Source organism: Capra hircus, chromosome 25 (assembly GCF_001704415.2).
Source record: "Capra hircus breed San Clemente chromosome 25, ASM170441v1, whole genome shotgun sequence".
NCBI classification, from domain to species: Eukaryota; Metazoa; Chordata; class Mammalia; order Artiodactyla; family Bovidae; genus Capra; species Capra hircus.
The window spans coordinates 7,429,588-7,447,532 of record NC_030832.1 but is presented as its reverse complement, the minus strand read 5'-3'; the positions used below and the strand labels follow the sequence as shown (position 1 = coordinate 7,447,532).

Here is a 17,945-nt window from a genome sequence, read left to right as displayed (position 1 = left end):
GGGATAAAACCCAGGAATGCCGCTGAACATCCCCTAGTACACAGGACACCCCACCCGCCTCCATGCCCACCCCACCCCAGCCGTGGCAATAGTGTAAAAAAAACTTTGTTCTGGGAATTCCCTGGTGGTTGAGTGGTTAGGACTTGGTGTTTTCAATGCTGGAGCCTTGGTTCAATTCCTGGTTGGGGAATGAAGATTCTGAAAGTTGCAAAGTGAGGCAAAAAAAAGAAAAAAGAAAGAAACTTTGCTCTAAATTAGGAACCCCTTGAGGGCAGAAACTGTACTGTAGTCACTTTGACATCCCAAAGTGACTCCTGACCCCCAGGAGCTAAGTGAATATTTAAATGCTAGAGGAAATAGCAAGACAAAGATGTACTTAGGTATATAAAGAATTCTTACAACAACAAAAAGACAAACATCCCAATTCAAAAATGGGCAAAGGACTTAAATGGACCTTTCCCCAAAGAAGATACATAAAAGGCCAATTAGCACATGAAAAGATGTTCAACATCACTAATCATTAGGGAAACGTAAATCAAAACCACAATGAGAAAAAGTGAGAAAAAAAGATTAAAAAACCCCCCACAATCACATACCGCTTCATATGCACTAGAATAAGGTAATACATTGTAATACTAGTAATCGGAAAATAACAAATGTTGACAAAAATGTGGAAAACATTGGAACCCTCGCACATTGCTGGTGGGCTTGTAAAATGGTGGAGTCTGGCATGGCGGTTCCTCAAAAGGTTAAGCAAAGAGCTACCGTGGGACCCAGCAGTTCCACTCCCCAAAGAACGGAAAGCAGATCTTCAAGCCGAAATTTGTCCACATATGTCCACAGCTGCATCATTCATAGCCGTCAAAAGTCGGAAGCCCAAATGTCCCTCAGCTGACAGACGGATAAACCAACTGGCCTATAATCCACGCAATAGAATATTATTTAGCCATGAAAAGGAGCAAAGTATTGATATATGCTACCGCAGAGAAGTCAGACCAATATGCCACAAGTTGGATGATGCCATTTATATGAAGCAGTCAGACCAGGCAAATCTATCGAATCAGAAAGCAGACAAATGGTTGGCAGGGGCTGGGAGAAGGGAGGGTGACTGCTTCATGGGGACCAGGTTTCCTTTCGGTATGATGAAAGAGTTCTGGAACCAGAGAGAGGTGATAGTTGCACGACATTGTGAAAGTACTTAATGTCACTGAATTGTACCTTTTAAAATTATTAAGGGATTTACCCGGCAGTCCAGTGGTTAAGATTCTCCACTCCTAATGCAGGGGACATGCGTTTGATCCCTGGTTAGGGAACTGAGATCCCATACACATTGTTTTAATCACCTGGGGCTTCCCAGGTGGTGCAGTGATAGAGAATTCGCCTGTCAATGGGGGAGAGGCAAGAGATGCTGGCTTAAACCCTGGGTCGGGAAGGCCCCCTGGAGAAGGAAATGGCAACCCACTCCAGTATTCTTGCCTGGAGAATCCCATGGACAGAGGAGCCTGGTGGGCTACGGTGCATGGGGTTGCAAAGAGTCGGACACGAATGAGCACACAAGCACTCTCTTGCACACGCTGCGCAGTAAACGCTCATCCCGTGTCTACTGTGTGCCAGGAATGGTGCTCTGCATTCAGGATGGAAGTGAAAGAGACTCGAATGTATGTCTACTCCCCAGGGATACAGACGGGGAGGAAACCCAGCCAACAGTCACAGACCCAAGGAAGCCTCGGATGTTTAAGCGCTCAGTTCTGAGGATAAAAGGATCCTCACTGGGGGGAGGCTGGGGGCGGGAAGGGTCACGGAGACAGCTTTTGAAGGAGGAGTGCAATTTGCCCTTGGGAAGTCGACCTCAAGACAGAGAGAGTGTGTGATTAGAGGCTGTATCAGGCGATGCCATTCCTGGGATGGGTAACAGTTTAAAATGCCTGGTGCCTCTAGGAAAGCGAGGCTAGTCAGACGTGGTGGAGACAAAGGAGGACACACAGCTCAGAACCACCTCCTGGGCCTTCTGCAGGGATGCAGTGGGGAGCGGGTGGTGATTCAGCCAGCCGGGCGTTGTGGAAGCCCTCAGGCCCCCCAGCTGTCACCCACGACGCTTTTGTCCCGGGCTTCCTGGCAAGGAGGGCAGACAAGGAGAGAGAGGGGGAGAGCAGGGCTCACACTACTGAAGAGGGGCTAGGTACCAGGTGCTTGAACAAGGGTTTCAGCCAGTCCTCACAGTAACCCAGAGCTGCGTTCTCCCACTGCACCTCCGTCTACCTTCCCCTCTTTCTCCCTTTCTTTCTTTTCTTTCTTTATGCCTTCCTTCTTTCCTTTCTTTCACCTTCTAAAGATGGGAAAACACTGACAGACAGAATGGCCACAGCCTAGACTGTCATGATGCGAGGAAAAATGGGAAGTGAAAGTGTTAGTGGCTCAGTCGGGTCTGACTCTATGACCCCACAGACTGCAGCTCTGCCAGCCTCCTCTGTCCATGGGATTCTCCAGGCAAGAGCACTGGAGTGGGTAACCATTCCCTTCTCCGGGGATCTTGCCCATCCAGGGATTGAACCCAGGTCTCTCGCATTGCAGGTGGATTCTTTACCATCTGAGCCACCAGGGAAGCCCCCCTCATGCTGGTGGAAGCCCAGTTCAGCTCTGGTCAGTGTGACCTCAGGCCCCACCAGGATGCTGGTGACAAGAACCCCCTGTGGGCAGGACGGAGGCTCAGCCTGTGGACATGAGGCCTCACATCTCTGTCTCCTGGCTCCAGAACTCTTAGGAAGCTCAAAGGCCTGAGTTCCGGTCACTGGCAGCTTCTGGCATGACCACTTTCCAGGAAAGAGGGAGTGGGTGTGCAGGAATGTCCAGTCCTCAGACCCTGCCTGCCTCTCTTTCCTGGGGGCCAGGCAGCTGAAAGAGCCCCAGCCTGGTGTGCAGAACTCGGGACGCAGTCATCCCCTGCCGTCTTCATCCCCTGCCATCTTCGTGGCTAAAGGACTTCGAGCAAGTCTCAACCTCTGGGGGCTGTGTCTGGCTCACCTTTAATGCACGGTAAGCTGGCTAAAGGATCCTGTTTCCTCTTCCTCCCCCATGGACAGACATTCACACACACACACACACACACACACACACACACACACAGAGAGGCCCCTTTCATGTTTCTTGCTTCCCTATATGTATGTACATATACTTACTAAAATACCTATATATCGATCTTGTGACTATCATTTTTACTAAATGATGTCTTAGAGATCTCTTCAGGTCAGCAGCATAGTTCCACCCCATTCTCCTAAAAAGACGGCTCATTTTTCCACATAATGTAACCCCTTCCCATCTTGGATTGCCAAGCCCTTGGGTGAACATTCTTGCATTGGCCAGCATTTCTACAGGAGATTCTTTCTTGGCCTAGCATTTCTACAGGAGATTTTTTCTTAGCCATGGGATGGCTGGGCCCCAGAGCATGCAGTTAAAATTCTGAGACTGCTAAAGGAACTGAGATGGCTCCAGAACTAGGTTATTTCTAAAACTGTCTTTGACTTCCAGCAGGGACAGTTGCTTTGACTTCTAGCAGGGATGGGGGTAATGCTGTTAGCAGAGTCCTTTAACCTCCGTGGGCCTCAGTTTGCTCACCTGTAAAATGGGAAGCTTATAGTAATGCACATGGAGGTGCTCTGGATTTTCCTGTTGAAATGTGAGGGGTTAATATTGCCCTCAACATTAGGAGGCTCAGCAGTTGACACATGACCTCTATGATGCACAAAGTGGAACGAGGAGCCTGAGTAAGAAGGATGCTCTCCTAACGTCAATCATCCACTATGAGTGGAGAATCTACATTAGACCAGCAGTTCTCAATGTGGGGAAGGGGATTTTGCCCCCCAGAGGACATGCTTGGAGATGATTTTAGTTGCTATCACTAGAAATGGTAGCAACTGGCTTTAATTGGGTAGAGGGTAAGGATGCGGCTCCACACCCTACAATGCATGGGACAGCCCCCCTTCCCCGCCCCTGGCAACACAGAATGATCTGGCCCCAAATGGCAACACTGTTGATGATTAAAAAAAAAGAAAACCCTGCTCTAGACCTATCTTTTATCTGATGCCTAGCCTCTTCCCACAACAAGCCCAATTTGAAGATGGGGAAACTGAGGCTCAGAGAGGTGATGACCTGCCCAACATTGCCCAGCCAGCGGTACCAGTAGATCCCCGGCTCCATCTGACTTTAGGGCCTGGGGTGCATTCCACATCCCGTACCATCTCTCTGGGAAGACACCATCCTAGACTCCAAGCAAGAGCTGACTGTTCGCTGCCTGACAGATGATCTACGTTGGGAGTCATAAGTCTTACCTAAAAGCATAAGCTCCCTACCCAGGTTTAGAGGTTTTATGACTTGTCATAATCACTGCTTCCCCTCACTCGCCATATGCTATGTACTTTACCAGGACGAACTCATTTTACCCTAATAAGGACACTAAGGGAATTAGCTGCAGAGAGGTTAATCATTCCACCAAGACACATACTAAGTAGCAAGTCTGGGCTCTGACCCTGAATAGAGGGGCCAGAGATGGATCCCTCGACCCCCACTGCACTAAGCTTCTCCCTCATCCTGTGAACTTTCACCTTGGCACCTTGAACTTGGATCCCTGCTCCAACTTGGAGCACTGCCAAGCCCTCAGCTGGAGGCAGGGGGGAGTCCCCACCTCAAGACCCTCCCATCTGTAGGGACCTGGTTACTGCTGCTCTGTGGGGGTTCAATGCCTCAGGAAAAGAAGCAGGCTCTGAGCTAGGGTGGCACATGGCAGCAGAGAACTTGGGGTCACAGGGAAAAGGCAGGGATGGATAAGGAGGGGGCCCTGGAGGGAGGGGCTGTGACTTCCATTGCGGGGTGGGGGTGGGGGTGGGGTGCTGTCCAAAGAGCCTGGAGCAAGCCTCGCCTGCAAGAGATACTCCAGCAGCAGCAGCAGCTCCAGACTAATGCAACTGATCTCACTTGCCATCCTGAGTCCATTCGGATTCTGGCAACCCTAGATTTGGCAGTTGGCTCAATAAAAAGATGCCACAGGCTGAGCGGGGAAGTGCAGGGGCCTGGGAATGGATTCTACACAGCGGCCTGCTGGGGGGCGGCACCGAGTTCCAGCTGTGTCCCCTCCTAGCTGCGTGACATTGGCGGAGCCTCTGCACCACCTCTGACAAGTGGGGAGCCTGGTGCCCAACCACCTTGGTTCTAAATGTGAGGACGGGAGGTAGTATTCCGGACCCTGCCGGTCCACGAGTCCCAGAGAGGCTGTGACCAGCTTCGCCACTCTCTGGCTGGGTGACCTTGAGCAAGTCTCTTCCCGTCTCGGTGCGTCTGCTTGTTCAAGTGTCAAATGAAGGAGCAAGATCTTTGGTCTCAAGTCCCTGGGAGGTCTAAGGTCTCCAGGTAGCGCCATTTCTCTCTTTTCGGGGCTGACCTCTTTGGGCATCTGGGACACACACTTCTCCTTTCTCCACCTCTCAGCTGCAGCTCCAGAGCAAAGCTCCTTGCTTTTTCTCCTCTGCTGCCACCCCTGACTCTGACCCGCCAGATCAAAGCGGTTCCCTGCCCCCATCAGGTCACCATCAACCTGTCCCTCAGTCCAGCTTCACTGAAGCCAGTCCGATGGATGGCTCCTGCAAGCATCTCTCTTGGCTAAGGGCCTAGGGAATTCCACAGGGCAATGTCCACAGGAGCTAGGAAGGGGGAGCCCCAGGAGGCAAATGGGGGCCCTTCTCTCTGCATGGACACCCTCTTCTCCAGGAGACAGGTTGGTCCATCTCAGGGGAGTTTATTTGGAACACAGTCCTTTGTGTATGTGTGTGTATTTTGGGGGGGGGTGGTGGTCCTCACTGGTCCTGCTGCCTCAGAGGCCATCTCTGCTGGCAGTTTGGAGGCTCCGGTATGATCTCTAGGCCGAGGAGCCCAGTTCTAAGGGTTTCAGTCTTCTAAACCTTCTTACTAAACCTCAACCTCTGCTCTTATCTCTGGCAATCGTGGGAGAGGAAAGGAGATGGGATTAGGTGGAGTAGAGAGGTGGGAGGGATGGGACAGGGTAAGGGGGGTGGTTATGGGATGGGATTTGTGCAAAAGGGTTAAAGGGGTGGGGTGAGGTGTGTGGCTTGGTCCAGACCAGTGACCGGAGCCTTGCCCTGTTTCTGAATGTGAAAACCCCTCCTCTTGCATCTTGAGAAAGAGGAGTAATCTCCCAAATGCCTTAAATGTAAAGGTGTTCAAGGCAATCAGTCTTCTCTCTCTGATGGATGAAGAGGGGTTGGGGCGGGGGGAGATAGGGAATTGAGTCCAGTTTCTGAGTTGGGGGGGGTGGGGTTACACGGAGGTCTGATTGCATTTGAGGGTTACATGCAGCGTCTCTGGCCAGCGATATCCTTCTTTTAGGGAGGGGCTTATTTTCCCTCCTGGGGGAAGCACCCCGTTATCTCCGAGCTGAGAAGGGAGGGTGGGGAGAAGAATCCAAACTTAGTTTTTTAGGGACGGGGTAGAGACATGCGTCTCCCAAGAAATGATGGGCCTTAGAAACCCGGGGAGGCTGGAACCCACTTTGGGGGCGGAGGGAAGCACGTTCCATTCCAAGGGGGAATGTGGGGAGAGCAATTTTATTTCTAGAGCTGGGGGGCCAGGAAGGAAGGGCCCATGTCCGAAGGGAAAAGGAAACTATTTTGCTCTCTGGACGGTGGACGGCTGTCTCTTTTCGGGACAGAGGGACCCGCGTCTCGGAAAGATGAGGGCTCGGTCTCTTAAGAGAAGATGCCCCGTTTTTGCTCCCTGGGGGGCAGGGCCGAAGGATTCCATCTCAGCTAGCGCGCAAGGGCTCGCCTCAAGCGACCCGGCGCCAGGTCCTTACCTCCAGGCCTCTGCTCCAATGTGCGGACTCCAATCCGCCCAGCTGCGACTTGAGCGATCGGCGTCCTGCGCTCCGGCGGCGGCCGGTCTCTGCCTCGCTTCCCCCAGCGACTCGCCGGGCTCCTGGGCTCCGCCGAGCCGCGCTGGCCAATCAGCGCTGCGGGTCCCGGCCCTCGCGCGCGCCACCGCCAATGAGCGCGCCCGCCACGGGCCACCGCCCCCGGGAGGGCGGGGGAAGGCGGGCCCGGGGCAGAGTCCGGCCTCCCGGGGGCGCAGGAGCCGGGGGCCCGGAGGAGGGGCCGCGAGGGCCGGGATGGAGGAGCCGGATTGTGACCGCGGCGGCGAGGAGCCCCAGCCGAGCTGGGGTGTGGGGAGCCAGTCTCTGAAATGGGGGGCGGGGGGGAGAGGCTCTATAGGCTGGTTTAACCTAGACCTTAATTGCCCCCTGCCCCTTTTCTGGATACTGGGGGCTGCAGACGTGTGTAGCTGCCCCCTCTGCACCATGAGCCTTAGATCTCGGGCTCCGGGAAATCTAGATTCAGAGTTAGACAAGGTTCCGTAAGAAAGGGAGGGCAAAAGAGCGTAGAGTCCCCTTCCACCCACCACCACCACCCCGCCCACGCACACCCTCCCTCCGGGCAAGTGCTCAGGGTCTTCTCGCTCTCAGCTCTCTGAGCTGCTATTCATTTAACACCTCCCAGCTAGTGCATCCTTGGGGCAGTGCAAAAATCACTGGACTAGGAGCCCATGGTTCCTCGGGCACTAACGCCTCCTTCATGAGCACAAGTGAGAGGGTAGATGTGATGAAGCTGCCTTTACAAAAATTAAAGTGCTGTATGAAGACTAGCTAATACTAAAGTGTGAATAACTGCCAGCCCAGTAGCTTTCTAAAGGTATTTGGAAAGAGGATGCATTGGTTCAATGGTAAAATCAAAGACACAGGAAACTGCCCATCAGAAAACAACAAGAGCTCACCAAGTGCTCATGATAAATAGCTGTTACAGAATTAAAAATGCCAAGAAAGAATACAGCTTGGGTTTCCCCACTCAGCCTGATCAGGTAACTATTTCCTTTGTTTGCATCTTGCAAAACCCTGAGGTCCTTCCTTCCTGCCTTCCATGAATCCAGGCTGCCCTATATTCGATTAGGCGAGCAGGACTATAATCCTGGGAATTAAGATAAATATTAAGAAAAAAAAAAAAAGTTGTGGTGGGGGGGGGGTTGCTTCCCAGGTGGCTCAGTGGGTAAAGAATTCACCTGTAATGTAGGAGACACAGGAGACTCAGGTTCGATCCTTGGGTTGGGGAGATCCTCTGGAAGAGGGCATGGCAACCCACTCCAGTATTCTTGCCTGGATAATCCCATGGACAAAAGAGCCTGGCGGGCTACAGTCCATGGGGTGACAGAGTCGGACACGACTAAAGCAACTGAGCACGCCAAAGCGAATGAATACATTCAAAAACTGCCGAACAAACCACCTGCCGTCTAGTGTGGTCTGGGACTACAGGGACCAAGAGAAACAGTACATGAGGATAGTACAAAGGAGGGCCTCCCTGGTGGTCCAGTGGTTAAGAAGCTGCCTGCCAGTGCAGGGGACGGGGTCTAATCGCTGCTCTGGGAAGATCCCACATGCCGAGAGGCGACTCACCCCGTGGGCTACAACTCCCGCAGGCTGCGAGCTCTAGGGCCTGTGCTCCAGAATTAGAGAAGACACTGCAGCGAGAAGCCGCTGCACCACTACTAGAGAGTGGCCCCAGCTCACTGCAGCTCGAGAAAACCTGAGCGCAGCAACGAAGACCCAGTGCAGCCCCAAACGGAGAATACTGCAAAGGAACAGATAGAACGTACCACCGAACCACCGTTCTGCTAAAACCGAGAGCTTTGCCAGTCCCTTTGGTATGTTAATGCTGTCACCTTGCAGAACTTTATGAGGCCTGGGTTATACATTTCTCCTTAAAACCCAAGCCATGCAGATAATCCCTTTTACTGTCCAAAGAAATAAAATGGTCAGTAAATATGGAAGGAAGGAAGGTTTGCCAAAGAAAGGCAAGTTAAAGAGATGGAAAATTTCATCTACCAAAATGGCCTTGTTTTTATTATTATAATTAGGATTATTTGTGGAAGTTTCAAGGAAGTGGACAATTTCATAAATTGCTATAGGGAATATCAATGTACAAAGCCTTTCTGGGAAGAAACTGAGTATTCCTATTCAAAAAATCTGAGAAATAAGCTTACCCTTTGATCTAGCAGTTAAACCTCTATGAATTTATCCTAAAACAATGAAAGGTGCTAAAGTTTAGTGATAAAGTGGTTTACTGTCATTTTGTTTCTTGTAGCAAAAATCTAGAAACAACTTATAAGTACTTATAAGTTGAGTACAACAGGGACTCAGAAAGGACATCTGTTGCATGAAATTAGATGCCTCCAATACAGCATAGATGTTGAATATTGAATGGTATGGAATTAAATAAAACATAGGTATTGAATATTGAATGGTTTACTCAAAATATTAAGTGGGTAAAAGATATTTGCCAAAAAAAGCTTATTTGGTATTCTATTTTTGGTAAATCTAAATAAATAGATATCAATAAATCAATACTGTCTAATAGAACCTTCCATGATGGTAGAAATGTGCTGTTCAATATGGTAGCCACCAGCCAAGGTAGGTATGGAACACTTGACATGTCATTAGTTGATTGTGAAATGGAATTTTAAAATATTATCTAACTTTTGTTTTAAGTTAAATAGTCACACATTGGTGGTGGTGGTGATTTAGTCCTTAAATTGTGTCCAACTCTCATGACCCCATGGACGTAGCCCACACGGCTCCTCTGTCCGTGGAATTTCCCAGGCAAGAATACTGGAGTGGGTTGCCATTTCCTCCTCCAGGGGATCTTCCCTACCCAGGGATCGAGTTCATGTCTCCCTCATTGCAGGTGGATTCTTTTACCGCTGAGCCACCAGGGAAGCTCCTGTCTATCACACTGGACATCACCAATATAGATGATACATAGATCGATAACTGAAAAAAAAAATAAATGCCCACTAGTAGAGCAGAAGTAGTTATCTCTGCATGTTCAAATTGTGGATGACTATAATTTTATTTTATCTGCATGTTTCTTGTGTCATATATATATATATATATATATATATATATATATATATATATACATTGCTTTTGTACTAAGAACAAATAGTTAACATGAAAAACAAAAAGCAAAAGTGTAGTCAAATGCAACCCACCATCCGTTTACATGACCTGCAATCTGGGCTATAAAATGGGGTTTACACTGTAAATGGTAGGAAAAAAAATGAAGAAGAATATTTTGTATCGCAAGAAAATCGCATAAAATTCACATTTCATTGTGCACGAGGTTCTACTGGAACATAGTCGCGCCACCCACTTCTGGATGTCTGTGGCTGTCTTTGTGCTACCCCGGCAGAGCCGAGGAGCAGTTGCGACAGAGACCATACAGCCTGCAAAGCCCAAAATATCTACCATCTGGCGTTTTCAGGAAAAGTTTGCCAAGCCCTGGTCTAAGGCAATCAGGGGAGACAAAGTGGGCGGCGGAGTCTCCATTCATCTGTTCACTCATTCATTCGTCTACGTATGGAGCATCACTGCGGGTTAGGGCCTGGCATAGGACATTCAGGAGGCACTGCCTTGTTTCTGCTTGGAGGAGCCTGTGAGAAGGATTTTCAGAGCCAAGTGCTTCGCAAGCTGGTTCTCCAATAGCTTCATTGTGACTCTTGTGAAGAAAACTGTTGGCAGGTGGAGAAAGCCCTGCTCACCTCAGCTTTGTTTGCATTTCCCACAGCCTCACCATTTTCCTGTGGGGCCGCCTGGGGCTCCAGGTGTCTTCCAGAGACTGATTGAGACCCAGGATTTGTTGTTCAGTCACCAAGTCGTGTCTGACTCTTTGTGACCCTATGGACTGTAGCACACCAGGCTTCCCTGTCCATCACCAACTTCCATCACCATTGAATCGGTGATGCCATCCAACCATCTCATCCTCTGTCGCCCCCTTCGCCTGCCTTCAATCTGTCCCAGCATCTTTTCCAATGAGTCAGCTCTTCCCTTCAGGTGGCCAAAGTATTGGAGCTTTGGCATCAGTCCTTCCAGTGAATATTCAGGGTTGATTTCCTTTAGGATTGACTGGTTTGATCTCCTTGCAGTCCAAGGGACTCTCAAGAGTCTTCTCCAACACCACAGTTTCAAAGCATCAATTCTTCAGCACTCAGACTTTATAGTCCAACTCTCACATCTGTACATGGCTAATGGAAAAACCATGGCTTTGACCATATAGACCTTTGTCAACAAAGTAATGACGCTGCTTTTTAATACACTGTCTACGTTGTCATAGCTATTCTTCCAAGGAGCAAGTGTCTTTTGAGACCCAGGATGGGAACTCCTTAATATCTTTTTTTTTCTTCAAGATATTTGGCTGCACCAGGCCTCTGGGTTGTGGCAGGAGGGACCTTCCATCTTTGTTGCAGCATGTAACGTTTAAATATCCTCCACTCTCCTCTGTAGCCACAGGCAGGTGACAGCGCTCCCCCCTATACCATGGTCCTATGTGTCACCAAGGGCCTGACATCTATCACACTGGGTCCTGAGCGGAATGCCTGTGACCCTTGCCTGCCTCAGCCCACCCTCCAGTCTGTGATACCACACAGCAAGTGGAGCTGGGTGGGTCCATGTGAACCAACATGATCTTTGAGGTCTGGAGCCCTTAGAGGCTACAGTGGAGACCACTCACTGGGTGCCCACCCAGCCCTGCCACTCACAGGCCCAGGGTCCCCCGGGGGCCGCTCCTCCTCCGACTCTCAGTTTTGCTGTTGTGTTTTGTTTAGCTGCTCAGTCGTGTCTGACTCTTTGTGACCCCATGGACTGTATAGCCCGCCAGGCTCCTCTGTCCATGGAATTCTCCAGGCAAGAATACTGGAGTGGGTTGCCATTTCCTTCTCCAGTGGATCTTCCCAAACCAGGGGTCGAACCCACGTCTCCGACACTGGCAGGTGGATTCCTTCCTGCAGAGACACCTGGGAAACCCTGATTTCTGTTTCCTTGCCCATAAGAAGAGGTGGTACTGCCCAGCAAGATGTGTCTGCCCAGCAAGGAGGTTAGACGGTTGAGTTTCCCCTTGATTTCCCGTGTCTGTCTGGCTCAGGCACTGGGCTCACCCCCAGTTCCCAGGATCCTCACTGTTAAAAGACTGCAAAGTCACACGATTGCATGGGATCCCAGGAGGCAGGTCCTCTGACAGAGCTTTACCGATGGAGTGTGTCCTACACGTGTACGGAAAGACTATTAACCTAGCCCAGGGTCAGCAACTGGGATGCCTGGCTCTGTCTGGAGTGGGTTTGGGTTGTCATGAGCAGGGGAGGAGGGAGGTGCTGCTGGAAGCTAGTGCAAGCTAGTGCAAGCGGCCTGAGATGCTGCTCAGTATCCATAGTGCACCGAACGGGCCGCAACAAAGAGCTATCTGGCCCCAAACGGCAAGTCTCTTGTGTGTGTTTTTTTTTTGACTTTGCTGGGTCTGCGTTGCTGCAAGGGCATTCCTCTAGTTGTGGTGAGCAGGGGCTGCTCTCTAGTTACAGGGCTGGGCTGCTCACTGCAGTGGCATCTCTGGAGGAACACAGGCTCTGGGTACTCGGGCTTCAGGCGTTGCAGCTTCTGAGCTCTAGAGCACAGGCTCAGTGGTTGTGGTGCATGGGTTTAGTTCTCCCGTGGCATGTGATCTTCCTGAATCAGGGACAAACTTAAGGCTCCCGCATCGGCAGGCGGATTCTTCCCCATTGAGCTACCGGGGAAACACTATATATATATATTTTTTTTGCCACACCGCGCAGCATGTGGGATCTCAGTTCCAAGACCAGGGATCGAACTGTGTCCCTTGCAGTGGAATCTCAGAGTCCTAACCGCCAGATGGCCAGGAAAGCACCCCCTGGGCAAGTTTTAATCTCTTTGAGTCGCAGTTTCTTCATCTGGAAAATGTAACAGTGCTTAGCCCTGAAGGTCCTGATGAGGTGTAAAACAGAGAACCTGTGTAAAGCATCCTGCTGTACAAATGCAGCCAGAAAAATAGGCGGAGTAGGGGGGACCCCTCCCCATCTCTTGATTTTCATTCTCGCTCTTCCCCCACGTGGCTGCCTTCCCCCTGGAACATCCAGGGGTGCGTTGTCGTGGAAACCTTTCAGGGATGGTGCACTCAAGAGCTCGAGTGATTTTTTTTTCCCTCCCCAAAATAACCCATCCTGTCAGTCAAACAACACTTAGGCAAAATGGTTTTACATCATTAGCTGCTTGGGGAGTTTCCAACCCCCACTGAGACAGGCGGTCAATCGAGATGGGACAGTGGACACTTAATAAGAGTGATGCTGGTGATGGTGGTGGCAGTGGTGATGAAGCTGAAAATGACGGCCGCCGCTCTTGTGCCTCTCCTGAAGCAGGTGGTGGGCCACATGCTTTACATGCATCAAGCACCATCTTTAAGAGACACAAATATCGAGGCTCAGAGAAACGAGTGTTGGGCTGCCTTGAGCCTAGTTCAGATGCCAGGCACCATGCTCTAGCCACCAATCTTCATTGCCTTTCAGGAGCTGCCAGCAGAGGAGGGTAGGGGGAAAAAGGCTCAGTTCCTTTTGTCCCTGACCCCTGCACCCAAACCATCAGCTCCAGGCTCTCTCTGTGGTAAGTTGGAAGCTGGAAACGCCTTGATCTGCTCACAGGACCCATTTCTGAGCTTGATTACTTGGTCCAGACACTCTGGCCCCAGAGGAATGGTCCTGTGTGGTTCACATGTCCACTGTTTCCTAAGGCCTGAGGCAGAATCATGTCTCAGTCCAGGCCTTCAGACCCTTGGCTCTATCCCAGCACAACATCATAACATAGTCTCCGATCCACAGGATTCCTGCTTGCCTTCAGAAAAACAGTCCTCACCTTGGGCAAGAGGGTAATTGGAAGAATGCTGGCTACAGAGCCAGGCAGACCTGGGCTTAGATTCCACTCCTATTACTTCAGAGTAGTGTGACCTCAGCCTGTGTGTGCTCTTTGAGCCTCAGCTTACCTACCTCTAAAACAGGTTCAGGGTTGGTGGGCTGATAAATGAGAGCCATGGTGTGTTAGTTGCTCAGTCATGTCTGAGTCTTTGTGGCCCCAAAGACTGTAGCTTGTCAGGCTCCTCTGTGCAGGCAAGAAGACGAGGGGTAGCCATTTCTTTCTCCAGAGGGGATCTCCCTGACCCAGGGATCAAACCTGGGTCTCCTACATTGTCAGCGGATTCTTTACCATCTGAGCCACCAGCAAGCCAGGCTTGATCCGAATTAGGGTATGGGGTTAGCTGGGTTCTGGCTGCTCTCGGAACTCATGTGCCATCGAATAATGTAGCATGGGTTGGGTGGAGAGTCCCCCCGTGACTCTTGGGGTCCGCTTGGGAGAGGCTGCCAGTGGCCAAGGGGATAGACGACTATGTCCTGGATGCCTCACTGCAGTCGATTCATGAGGCTGGGGCGCCACCCCGTGGTGAAAGGCCTTCAGGGGCCTGCTCAGAAGCGAGGCGGGAGGAGAAAAGGAGCTTTCAGAACTCCTTTGTCACCTCGGGTTGGGGCCGAGCAGGGAGGCCCGGGAGCCCTGGTTCCCAGGCAGTTCATTCACTCATCTGAATCTCCCAGAGGAGCAGTCTACTCAGGTCTTTTTTCTTTTTAATATTGGAGCACAGCTTATTAACAATATGAGTTCTTGTTGGTCACTTGCTCTGTCGCATCTGACTCTCTGCAACCGCGTGAACTGCAGCACACCAGGCTTCCCCTTCACCATCTCCCGGAGTTTGCTCAGACTCAAGTCTGTTGAGTCGATGATGCCATCCAACCACCCCATTCTCTGTCGCATCTCATCCTCTTAACAGTATGTGTTAATTACTTTTCAAAACGTATTAAGAAAAACAATGTTGCGTTAGTGTCAGGTGTAGAGCAAAGTGATTCAGTTATACATATACGTATATCTATTATTTTTCAAATTCTTTTTCCCATTTAGGTTGTTACAGAATATTGAGCAGCTTTCTCTGTGCTATATATAGTAGGTCCATGTCATCTATTATAAATATAGCAGCGTGTACATGTCAATCCTAAACTCCCGATCTATCTAAAGCATGTTTTTTTTTAAAGACAAACTTCACTTTTTTTTTTTTTAACTTAAAGAGTTCTCTTTATTTATTTTGGCTGCACCTTGCAGCATGTGGGATCTTAATTCCCTTACCAGGGCTTGAACCTGTGCCCCTTGCACTGGAAGGGAGAGTCTTCACCACTGGTCCACCAGGGAAGTCCTGTCTCAGGCTTTCTCAGGCTCTGAGGTCACCATCTTTTTAGGTGGCTCCTCACTGCCCAGGTGTTTAGGGACTTCTGTGCTATGAACTTTTTTCAAGTCCCCATATTATGCTTAACTCCCAGTGGCTTGAGCCTTGGAAGTGATGGGGAAGCATGTTTAGTGGGTTGAGTTCTAATTAATTAAGGTTTTACAACATGGGACAGGCTTCCCTGGTGGCTCAGATCGTAAAGAATCTGTCTGCCATGCGGGAGACCTGGGTTCCATCTCTGGGTTGGGAAGATCCCCTGGAGAAGGGAATGGCAACCCACTCCAGTATTCTTGCCTGGAGAATTTCATGGACAGAGGAGCCTGGTGAGCTACAGTTCATGGGGGTCTCGAAGAGTCAGACATGACTGAGTGACTAACACACACACGCGCACACATAATACAGAGGGCAGCTTAAGAATAAAGTTAGATTTTAATCATTATAACTATGCTGCTTAAAACCAGCAAGCTTTCCCTATGGGAAACAAACTCAAGACCCATTTGGATCAGGCATCTATCAATCAACAGAGACTGATTTATTCCATTGATTCATTTGTCCACTGCACTTCACTGGTTTATTCCTATGGGTGTGATCATCAATGGTGGGATTGTTTCTCTGATTCCTATGCTCTTTCCAATCATCCATCAATATTTTCTGATCAGCACAGAAATCACAGTCCCCGGGTACCAGACTGTTTTGATGAGAAGAGTGCCTGTGAGAGGACAGAGGACTGAGCATTTAGGGCTGCTTCCATCACCCAAGCCCACAGGTCTCTTTTTGGTCTGAAGGGCTGCCCTCGCCCTTTGCAGCTTTATTTTTTTTAGAAATATTTTATTTGGCTGTGCTGGGTCTTTGTTGCAGCATGCTAAATCTTTAGTTATGGCATGCAGGCCCTTAATTGTGGCATGTGGGATCTAGCTCCCTGACCAGGGATCAAACCTGCCCCCCCCTCACCCCGCCCCACCCCAGCATTGGGAGTTCCAAGTCTTAGCCACTGGACCACCAGGGAAATCTGTGGTTTTAACTGAGGGTTAAAATGCACAAAGCCAGCAGGCTGACTTCTCAGTCTGCTGGTAGAGAGACCTTGCGTGTGTGCATGCCTAGTGTTCAGTTGTGTCCGACTCTTTGCAACCCTTTGGACTGTATGTAGCCCACCAGGCTGCTCTGTCCATGGGATTCTCCAGGCAAGAGGTCTGGAGTGGGTTGCTGTCGGAAGCCATCACGGGAGATCCCACCCATGGCAAGGTCATGTGGAAGAGAACTGTTAAGCAAGACTTCAGGACCCAATGGGCTCCCTAGGCTTTCTGGAGCATCTACCCCCAAACCAGAATCTGTCTGTTTTACCATTTAATGACTTTCACCAACTCCTCAGACATTAACAGGGGGCTAATCCCTGACCACCTTTCTCTGGAGAAAATCAACTTAGGGCTATAGCTAATAAGTCTCTTGGACATGAGAAAAATATTTCAAATCAAACCCCCTCTGTTAGCATTCTAGCTTGCTTGGCAGGTATATCCAGACTCTTGCAGCTACACATATGATTATTTACAGCCTCATAACTGTGAGAGGCACGGAAAGCTTAAAACATAGAGCCTTTTAAAGAGTTAAAAGTTATTAGAGTCGTGCTGGTGTAGGATTTCATTATTGGGCCAATGCTTGTTGCTAAGTTCCCATATCTCTTATCCACTGTGCACCTGGGAGAGCATTAGTTAACATAGTTGGAAAGTAAGAAAAACAAGTGTAGCCTTGAAATTAACCACATCAGACTTTCGAGCTAATTGGTTCTTTCTTGTAACTCACTGCACCTTTGCTCCGTGAAAAATGTAACTTGTTTAATACTTTCTGAGGCTGACATAGATTAGAAATATAAAGAAAAAACATTTCAAGGAAAAATAAGTTTTCTGGTTGAACAGCCTTTATCAAAAGAGGGTCATAAAATGTCCACAGGCCTCCAAGGCCAGAAGATAATGTACACAACACTGTCTATGGGAAAGGTTTGCAGAAAAAATCCTGGTTTCGATAAAGACCAAACAGATGTAATGTTTGGGCTGACTCTGTATGACTTTGCATCTTTCATTTCCCTCTATGTACAAGTAAAGGTATAAAAGACCCTTTTAAAAATTAAAAAAAAAATGGGCCTCGCTCACCGAAGCAGCTTGGTCTCCCCGCGTCAATCATTCTCTCTCCCTCTCTCTCTCTTCCCCCTCTCTCTCTCCCCCCCCCTTCCCCTCTCTCTCTCCCCCCCTCTCTCTCCCCCACCTCTCTCCCCCCCTCTCCCCCTCTCTCCCCCTCTCCCTCCCCCCCTCTCCCCCTCTCTCTCTCCCTCTCTCTCTCCCTCTCCCCCCCTCTCTCTCTCCCTCTCTCTCTCCCCCTCTCTCTCTCCCCCTCTCTCTCTCTCCCCCCTCTCTCTCTCCCTCTCTCTCTCCCCCTCTCTCTATCTCCCTCTCTCTCTTATTTCCCTCTCTTTTTCAGGCTGATCCCTTGGAGCATAGAGGCTCCCTGCATTCACTTATCTGCCTGAGCTTCTAAGACTTTATTAGCTTTCTGTGTAAACCAAGCAATATCAGCCTTTCTCTCTTCTATTTTCTTATCTACAATACTCTTTCCTTCTCTCTCTAAATCATCCGCCGACACCGTTTTTCCTTCAGGTTCCCCTAGATCCTACTGGGGCTAGACCCCGACAGGTTGCTATGCCCTCCTCCAGGTGATCTTCCCATGCCAGGAATCGAAGCCGTG

General features: G+C 49.8%; 1 protein-coding gene across 2 annotated transcripts in view; it reads right to left on the bottom strand.

The window, feature by feature from the left end:
* ABAT (4-aminobutyrate aminotransferase) overlaps positions 1-6,960 on the bottom strand; it is an 85,851-nt gene extending 78,891 nt beyond the window's left edge. For both annotated transcript variants that reach the window (XM_005697947.3, XM_018040947.1), the window contains exon 1: positions 6,860-6,960. The gene's annotated coding sequence lies outside the window, so the exon portion shown is untranslated. The remainder of the gene's footprint in view (positions 1-6,859) is intronic.